Source organism: Chrysoperla carnea, chromosome 1 (genome assembly GCF_905475395.1).
Source record: "Chrysoperla carnea chromosome 1, inChrCarn1.1, whole genome shotgun sequence".
In the NCBI taxonomy this organism is placed as follows: Eukaryota; Metazoa; Arthropoda; class Insecta; order Neuroptera; family Chrysopidae; genus Chrysoperla; species Chrysoperla carnea.
In genome coordinates, this window is record NC_058337.1 from 122,353,546 (window position 1) to 122,363,894 (window position 10,349).

Sequence of the window (10,349 nt, forward strand, 5' to 3'; positions counted from 1 at the left end):
ATGCATAGTCAGTGTTCTTTTTTTTATCATATAACACATACCTATACATGTGACACATACATAACTGATATTCAAGTATAGTACATACTATAAAATTCCCGCCTAATTAGCGCCCTCACGGGTAAACAGTGATGTTTACGCAAAAATGTTTCAAACAAAAGTTGTTTATTTTTTTATAAGCAACATTTTTTACTTTTAAACTTTTGTTCTATCTCTAACGGTTTACAAGATAGGTCCTACGGACCCGAGGCCCAATTGACCTATGATGCTCATTTACGAACTCGACCTCACTTTTTACGTCCTGAGTACGCTGTAAGAGAATTTCAGCTCGATATCTTTTTTCGTTTTGGAGTTATCGTGTCCACAGACGGACGGACGGACAATCAGAAATGGACTAATTAGGTGATTCTATGAACACCTATAGCAAAATTTTGTGCGTGGCATCAATATTTTTAAGCGTTAAAAACTTGGGACTAAACTTAGTATACTTAAAACACTCTTGTGTTACTTTTTTAAAGTATAATTTTTAACTTCCCAGTAATCCACATCAAAATTTTCAGCATACCTTGAAGTTTCATTGTCAGGACAGTGTATTAGCATCTCTTTTAGATTCATATCTGTATGTACGCCAAAGCAGCGCTTAGAAATTAAGGCTGTTACTATTAAAAACTGAAAATTTTAATCATTACTAAAGTTGTAGAAAATCACTTAATTAATTTTTTTGAAAAACTAATATTTCCAGAAAATATATATAAGTTCTGTATTGATCTCAGTACCTCTTGCATAGAAAGCTCGTATTTAATCTTAACTAGGGTCGCAATTACATGAACAGGTTATTTTTAAAGTAAACACACTGTAGATCAACACATAGTATAAGTGTTTAATATTTAGAGTATAACTTTGTTAATATAAACATATTAAATTGTACTGACTTGCAATTTTAACACATATTTTTAATTGAATTAAAATATTATAAACATAAATAAATTTCCGTTAATAATATAAAATATCATGTTTCTTTATTCATCATTTTTTTTTACTTTTGATTAAAGTTAAAAATTAAATGCGATTATAATGAATTATCATAATGAGATGTGTTAAAAGTAACATTAATCAATTTTGTGAAGAAATTTTAAGCTTATACTTGAAAGAAACAAATTCATGAATTAAATTTAACCCGTCTGTACTCGCGTCATGAGCATTTTTCTCATGTTTGATTAAAAACATAAATAACTGTTATTGTTCAAATGATTTATATTGTTGACACTTCTGTTTTCATATTGTTTTACCTGTTTTAGAATTATGCATTTTTCAGATTTTTCCAACCAATCTATAGTTTTTAACAATTTTTATAAGCCCTTCAAAAATTGTAAAAATTTCTCTGATCACGTGAAGAAAGTTTTGGGAATGTTCGTGTATTTTTATTAATTTAATATAAGTCGTACTCAGTAAATGTCAGTACTCTCGTTATGAGCATTTTGCGCACGCTCGATTTAAAACATAAATAAGTGTTATTGTTCAAATGATTAATGTTGCTGACACTTTTTCTGTTTTCATATAATTTTATCTGTTTTCAAATTATGAATTTTCAGATTTTTCCACCCTATCTACAGTTTTTTTTTTTTTTTAAGCTCTTCAGAAATTGTGAAAATTACTCTTATCACGAGAGTAAAGGTGTAAGAAAAATAAATAAATTAGGAAATTTTTGGAAAGGATCGTCTACTTTCGTAATATAAGTCGCACTCAGTAAATTAAACGAACTTGTGATAGAAATATGTTGAAATTAGTTAAAATGATTTTAATTATTTACATTATTTCTCTGCTCTAATATTTTCACTCTCAAACATCATTCAATAATCAAGTAATCAAACTATTTTTATTCAAGTGCATTAAAAAATAAATGTATATAAAATTATGTAGAGGTTATGATTTTCAAAGTTAAAGAATATTTAACGCGCGAAATTTAGACCACATGTGCAGAATGCATGAGTAAATCTTTCATCATGCGACTAAAGATTATCGAACGATTAATGCGAATGCTGACGGGATAAATTAGTAAACAGAATGATCCTTTTCTAGAAACAGAGCTATTGAAATTAAAAAAAAAAAAAAAAACGACACAATTCCGTCGATAGTTTTCAATTAGAAACAACTTTTCTCAATAAATATTAATTATCGATATTGTAAAAAAAAATTTGGAAAACGGTTGACCCTGCAGGTCATCCCTGTAACTTCCCGCTAAGTATTGACTCATAACGTGTAAAAAATTTTATCTATTCTGATGTTATATCCACTCGCATTTTATTGTAATTAGATGTGATCTTAGTGTTTGATAAAACACTATTTTTTAAATTTTCAAATCGCGATAACTTTAGAATGAATAAACCGATTTTCACGTGGTTGGTGACATTCGACGCAGTTTTTGAAGCTTCATGAAGAATCTTTAAGTTTCAATTGATAGAACAAAAAATTTTGAGGTTATTCCGAAAAAACGCTTTTTTGGGTTTTCTTTCGTCAACGATAACTCACGAACGAATCAACCGATTTTGACCGGACTGGTGGTGATCGACGTGGTTTTTGATGTTGAGAGCTGATTAGTTTTTGGAATTGATCGATACAGCCGTTTAAAAGTTATTAAAAAAAAAACCACTTAAAAAAAAAATCTCAAAATCTATCGGTTCGAATCGGTCCAAATAGACCTCAAAATCTAAGTTTGGTCAAGCCCTTTCGAATGGCATCAACCGCGATCATATCGAACAAGCCGTTCAAAAGTTATGAGAGGTTTACATACATCCACACACACACACACACACACACACACACACACTCACTCATACATACATACAGCCATACAGACACCCTCGCGGAAGTAGTCAGGGAAGCTTCCTGACACGTTAAAACGTCGAGATCTGATGAAAACTCGATTTTGGCAAAACGGGGTGAAAACAATAACTTCCCTATTTTCTTAGCGGGAAGTTAAAAATTAACATTTTTCGCCAAAACTCGTATACGATTCTAATAAAATGATATCAGATTTATTCATATTGCGTTCTACAAGGATAACTTTTTATAATAAAACAAATAATAAAAAACTTTTCTACATGGTGCCAACTTAATTGAAAAAATATCTAACTGCTGTCAGTTTTATGAAAATTATGAAAAAATAATCACTGCAACTATATAATGTATTATAAGGCAGAACAAGAAATAAGTACAAAATTTTTTCTACAAGTAAAATTATAAACATAATTCAACTCATCGTTCGATAGACGAAGATATATATGTTTTGTTTATAGTTAAATTTTAAATTTATAATTTGAAAATATATACGAAGAAATTATATTAAATCCACTTGGAAAACTTGGATAATTTGTATAAAATAAGTATACAGGATTTAAGTTTATATAACTTATGATTAATATAAATTTATTTTCTGTTACATTAATACATAGTGGTCCATAAAGTTTTTCCAGGAATTTCAATTGTCGACTTCAAAATACTGCACTGTTCAAGAATAGGGGTAAAGACAGACAAAATTTAAATTCCAAAAATAAAATTCTTTTGATTTTTGTGTGCAGCTTCAAAACCATTTTTATTATGAAATAATCTTATGTATTTAAACGAGCAATTCATGTATATATCACAATTTCGGAAATGGCTCGAACGATTTTTATGAAATTTAGTAGGTAGGGGGTTTCGGGGACCAGAAATCGAACTAACTAGGTTTCATTTTTAGAATATGTAGTTTTATGCGTGTTTTCAGGAAAAATTGAAACATCAACTGCAAAAATATCACTCTTTCAGACATCTATTGGCGAGTATATACATTGTAAGTAGTTCGCTTCGTATGTATTGTATATTGTGAAGTCCTTGTAGCTTTGTCAGTTTTGGCTGATAAATAGCTGCTGTGATATATACGTATGTCTTTTTGTATTTCTAGGAGTTTGCAAAGTTTTTCTACACATAGGCCCAAAAATTGTTCCGATAACATCTGACTTTTCACTGCGTCCTTTATAACTAGAAACTTTTGAAAAAGGCAAAAAAGCGAGGTGCCAGTTTTTGTAAACCATTCTGTTAAAATTTGTATTTGACTTCGCAGTACCTAATAAAAATATGAAAGTGATTTACGGATTATATTTTAACTTCCTCTTTACATTAAGTTTGCGTCTTGTATAATATAGACTTATAATAAGTTTAGTTTCATGGATGGTTAAAAATGTTCTTAGAAACAAAATATTTATAAAAAATTCGTTTTATTTTTAGGTGTATTTTTCGTGTAAAGAACTTTTTAACGGAAAAATGGATTAATGGATGGAATTAAGGGTCTAAATTAGGTGATACTTGGATTTTTTTTTTCCTTAGCCAGCGCTGTCGAAATTTCTTATAGGATAGAAAGAGACGTTATATTTGCGAGGGGAGTTGAAGAAAATGTAGGCTAGTCTTGACGACGGAAGAAGTGTTTCAAAAGATGAAATTCTGTGTGATGTATTTTATAAATGGCTTCTTATTTCCGATAATATTTCCCTTCAGAAAAATCAAATTATTTTGAAGAAAATTTTATAATTCTTTAATTTTGGCGTACTCGACATTAATCGAGAATTAACTAATTAATATTACTAATTGTTTTTCGTTTGGCTATTTTCAAATGCTAAAACAATTTCAATTAAATGTATGCGAAGAAAGATAGAAATGCTCATATAAATTTTCTTGTAGGATTAACCTTCGCGTTATAAATTGTAATTTTACCTTCTTGGGTATATGGTATGGGAATTCTATTTTATCTGTGGTATAGGTGTTTGTTTCTAGATTTTCATCTGTTGAAGTTCCAACAATTATTATTACAAGAGAAAGTTGGTTTTTAGTAGGTATTATTTGTATAGACATAATACCACAAATGGCGTTTATTCATTATTAATAACTTCTGTCTCTTTCACAAAACCAAACAATATTTTAACATAGAACATAGAATAATATTGTTCTTTTTATGTACAGGACGATTCAGGTATGTTTAAAGAGTATCGCTTATGGTTCAAACTATTACCAATAGATCGTGAGCCCATATTGAAGCGAAAACTCCATAATTATTTTCGTCTGCTCATTTAAGGATTGATAAAAGTTGGATAATAATGAAGTTATAATTGGGACCCAAGTTTCGAATTTATGCAAATCGAACTTTTCGCTATTTACGTATTTTATGACCATTTTTTATGCATGCAGTATATATTTCAGGAAGTTATTTACAACTGAATATGTGGAAAAAATGGCAGGATGTTTGCATCTGACAGTATGGGGCTTATGCATTCAGTTAAAATTTGCAATTTAGTTAATTATTCTCCAGGTGGAGTTACAATAAACGGTAAGTTTTATACCAGAAACACTTGGACTTTGTAATAAAAAAATTTTTTCAGTTATTCAATTTTATTCCAATTTACTATCATAATACCGAATTAAAAATAAATTAGCTAAAATAAAATCGATGGAGTATTTCAGTAACTCTGTGTCTATGAGAACATCAATTAATATCCAACATATACTACGTCACAAACATAGCACACTGTGCCTCAATAACGTTTGTAATCTATGAATTCTTTTGCATATTTTATTCATTTTACTTAACTTATATTTAATTATGCATAGTTTTAAAAGTTTTCTTGGCGAAGTTCAATATTATTTATGATTTAGAATTGGAATATAATATAAAAATTGATAACTATTTTTTTATTCAACAAGCCAATTTCAATTTTCATTTATATTTTTTTATATTTAAAAATTTTCCAAATGGAATGTTTTAATGTTGTTGTTCTTTTTCGAAAATTTTAAATAAATCAAAACTTTTTTGTAAGGAGCTAGTTTAGTAAAAGAAAATCCATTAAAAGCTTTTAGGAAACTTAATTTAAATCTCTTTTGAAAGATAGATACATAAATAATCAAAAATTTTGTTATAAATCCCAGGTGTTACGTAAAGTCAATTGTTAAACTTAGATGTTATTTTACGACAGGTGGAATATTGTAATTTGTTGTATATAAAGGTTTGTTCTATATAAAACCAGTTTTATATAATAATGGGCAAATACATACGATTTTAGTTTGTTGTCAAATACTTTTCTTTTGTGTACTTTATAACTGAAAATCCCTCATACATGATACTTTTAATAACTTTTAAAAATTGATAATTTTGACCCAAAAACTGGTTTATATAATGATTGGCTGCATGGCTTTTGTGATATAATCCAAAATTGGAAAAAAGAGCGATTTTCTCAGAAACTATACATCCAATCGATACATACTCCCGATTTTTGAATTTTTTGGGTCAAAATTACTATATATACAGAGTTTTATCGAAATCGGAAACAAAATTTGTTTTCCCATATTTGGCGATTTTTTCTAAGGGGTACGTACCCCTTAAAAAATATTGCAAAAAATCGAATCTTTGCTTTCGATATCGATGAAATTCATTATATAAGATAATTTTGACCCAAATAATCCAAAAATCGGGTTTATTTAATGATTGGACGCGTGGCTTTTGAGATATAATCCAAAATTGGGCAATAAGAGCAATTTTTTCCGAAACTATGCTTCCAATGGAAACATACACCCGATTTTTGTATTTTTTGTCAAAATTACCTTATATACAAAGTTTTATCGAAATCGGAAACAAAAATTTTTTCCCGAATTTTTTGACTTTTTCTAAGGGGTATCTCTTAAAAAAATTGCAAAAAATCGAAAAATTTTTTTGCCTTCGATATCGATAAAATTAATTTTATAAGATAATTTTGACCCAAATAATCCAAATATCGGGTTTATTTAATGATTGAATGCGTGGCTTTTGAGATATAATCCAAAATTGGACAAAAAGAGCGATTTTCTCACAAACTATGCATTCAATCAATACATACACACGATTTTTGTATTTCTTGGGTCAAAATTACCTTATATACAGGATTTTAAAATTATAGCTTTATATCTTTTTTCGTTTTTTAGTTATTGTGTTGACAGAGAGACGGACAGTCAACCGAAAATGGACTAATTAAATGATTTTATGAAAACTTATACCAAAATTTTGTTCGTATCATTAATATTTGTAAGCTCTAGTTACAAACTTGGAACTTAACTTAGTATACCTTGATATATTTCATATATACATTGTATAAAAATCATATTTCAAATATATACTTATATACAACGAAAACCATCACCATTAGATGAAAATTACAAAGCATAACATTTGGATATACATACACACACATAGACTACTCTTTACTTACATTTATAAATAAATATAATGTCAAAACCATAAATGGACTTTAAATTATTAAATAAACATCTTTCACATATTCTGGTAAACTATAATTTTCAATTTCCTCTAATATCCTTAAAGTAAAGATATATAATATAGTCTCTGATATGATATAAATGTTGAAAGGACGTGTCTTCTTTAATTTAAATTATAAACAAAAGGAGTGTTATGTATTCCTGCTATCTTCTTGAACCCTTATTAAGTGTAAATATCTCTATATATTATAAATGCGAAAGTAAGCATGTTTGTTTGTTTGTTTGTTTGTTTGTTACGCTTTCACGCTAAAACTAGCGAATGGTTTTTAATGAAACTGTACAGCAATATAACTGATATATCAGAATAACATATGAGATATAATTTATAAAGATATATTAATTTAAAAAAAATTTAAATTAATTTAATTTGACATTACCATAAATTACCGATTTCAGTAAAAGTAGTCATTTGACAATACCATAAATTACAGATTTCTGTAAAAAGAGTTAATATAAAATATTTCACGGCCATCATCTCTGATATACTCAATGAATAATTACTATTATACATTTAAAAAATAGAAAACCATACATATATTTTACCTGTGTAAAACAATCCTTATCATTATATCGAGTGTTATAGAAAGGGAATAAGCGAAGGTTTAAACCGAGCGAAGCGGATGGGTATCACTCTAGTATATTATAAACCTTTTGTTGTAATAACTTATCCCCTTTTACACTAAACGTAGAGTAATGTTTAATATAATTATATATTTCTTAATAAAGGTTTTACATTATTATCATAAAAAGATATTTATAGATTTCAGTTAGTAACTACCTTTGTATATGCTCGTAAAATTTCTTTATTATTTGTATTGGACAGTGGGGGACGGATATCTTGGAAGCAACATAAAAGATTTGAAGAGATGTTGTTTTGTAATGATGATCTAAGAAATAATCACATACAAGTGTATCACAAAATTTAAAAAACCCCCGACACACTTTTCTTGTATATGAAACCCTGAAATCGAACTTGAAACATATCTTAGAATACTTTGCATTAAATTACCTTTTTCCTGAAACTGAACCGGTTTTCAAGATTACCGCCTACTTTTTAGTTGTTTTGGGTACGGACTTAATTTTCTTTGGAAGAAATGCGTGGCAGACTACAAGTTACAAGTTCATAAAAATTAAAGACTTGATGACTACATAAAAATGTTTCCAAAAGGTAAGAAGCATCCTTAAAACGTGAATACGAAAAGGCAGTAGATAAGAGTACTGACAGGTTAGTTTTGAAATTTGAAATTTTTTTTTAATTTTATATCAATCTGCCATGACTTTTTCCGTCTACAAACAGTGTGCATTCTGGTTTCACACGTTTGTAGGACGTTTTCTACTCTTTGGTAACGTTATTATGACAAACCCTAGTTTTTAATAACAGAAACCGTCTACCATACATAAAATTTACGTTACATTTTTTGTTTGAAATATGTCATTCCGAGTTTCGAGTTTCAAGCAAATGTCAAAAAAACAGCATATGTCACCCACCCTGTTTTTGTTTATCTCTATTAGAAATTCCCATTACAACCCAGTCAAAATAATTGAAAATAACAATTTATTCGTCTGTATCCACATCAAATGAGTTTTTGATTTAAAAACGTATTGTAATAATTTAATAGTTTTTTAAAAATAAATTTTTTGTATTTATTAAAAATATGCTACCGAATAGAAAATTTAATACATAGGGGAAGGTGTCGAACCTAGAATCAAAATTTACATTTATGTGCTTTTTAAAGCCATTTTTTAAAGTATCACAATGAGAATTGTGTTTGGTTATAGAATTATTATTCTTCCACACTATGTATTTGTTTTCGAGAATTTAACATGATGTTGTGAACATGAAATGTGATTCAATATCATAGTGTACCATGGAATACACCCAATTGTACTAAGGGTCATTGCAGTCACTCAACATTTCAAGAAACAGAATCTTAAAATGCATGTGATTGAAACATTGAGAACTTTACACGTTTCTATTACAGGCATCCACTATGTCGATCACCTATACTTGAAAAATCATAAAATAGGAAGAATATAATTGAAAATTCAATGCATACATATTGCCGTATAACAATGGTACATTATGTTGTTCGATCTAAGGTACATCAATTTGCATTTTTTAAACTTTACCTTATCAAAATTCAATGTTATGTTTAAAACTGGTATATGGTATAACAACTTAAATTCTTAACAAATAAGCATTGATTCTTCAGCTAACGTGTCATACCTTGCATTTAATTAAATTTTTGTCTAGTAAATAGCAATATTTGTCGAGAATTTAAAGAATAATTGAAGAATCAAGATACATTGTACTTTAGGTATTACATTTTACCCTGCGTATGAAATTGTAAAATTATTTATTACTCAGCAAATTCAAATGTGTAGAAGGATTCTTTACGTATCTGTAGGTATAATATTTATACTTTCAGAGGATTTGATAATACAATTTATATAGATTTAAGCTGAAACTATGATAGAAGCGTGCTTGCTATTTTCTCTCGTTTATGTTTCCCGTATACTGAAGCATATAATAGCTATCCATTTCATGTATTATTATATACCTATTTCATATACTGCATCTATCTATTATTTTCATAATAGAATTAGACCAAGTCTAGGTATGTGTTTTCCTTCTGAATCTAGAAAATTTATTTTAATTTGATTGATACGACGCCATTATTATAATATTTATTTACTAAAAAACAAACACTACACGCAATGACCCTAACCTTCTTTGAAATCTCTCCCTCGCTTAAATGTATATCAAAGAACGTATTCAGCCTGTAAACCAGTAAATCATTTGTTACAAAAGTAACGATGCTCCTATTTTGCAAATTAATCTCCAAAATCAAAATTTTGTTGATAATAAATAAAATAAATAATACAGAGTAATACAAACAAAATTGTAGTTATTATTAACATAATCTGGATAATACTTTTCAAGTTCGGTTAATTTTGTTATCAAAATTAACCTAGCTCTATTAGGTTTCAAGAATGAGGAGCCCCGGCCCTGGAAT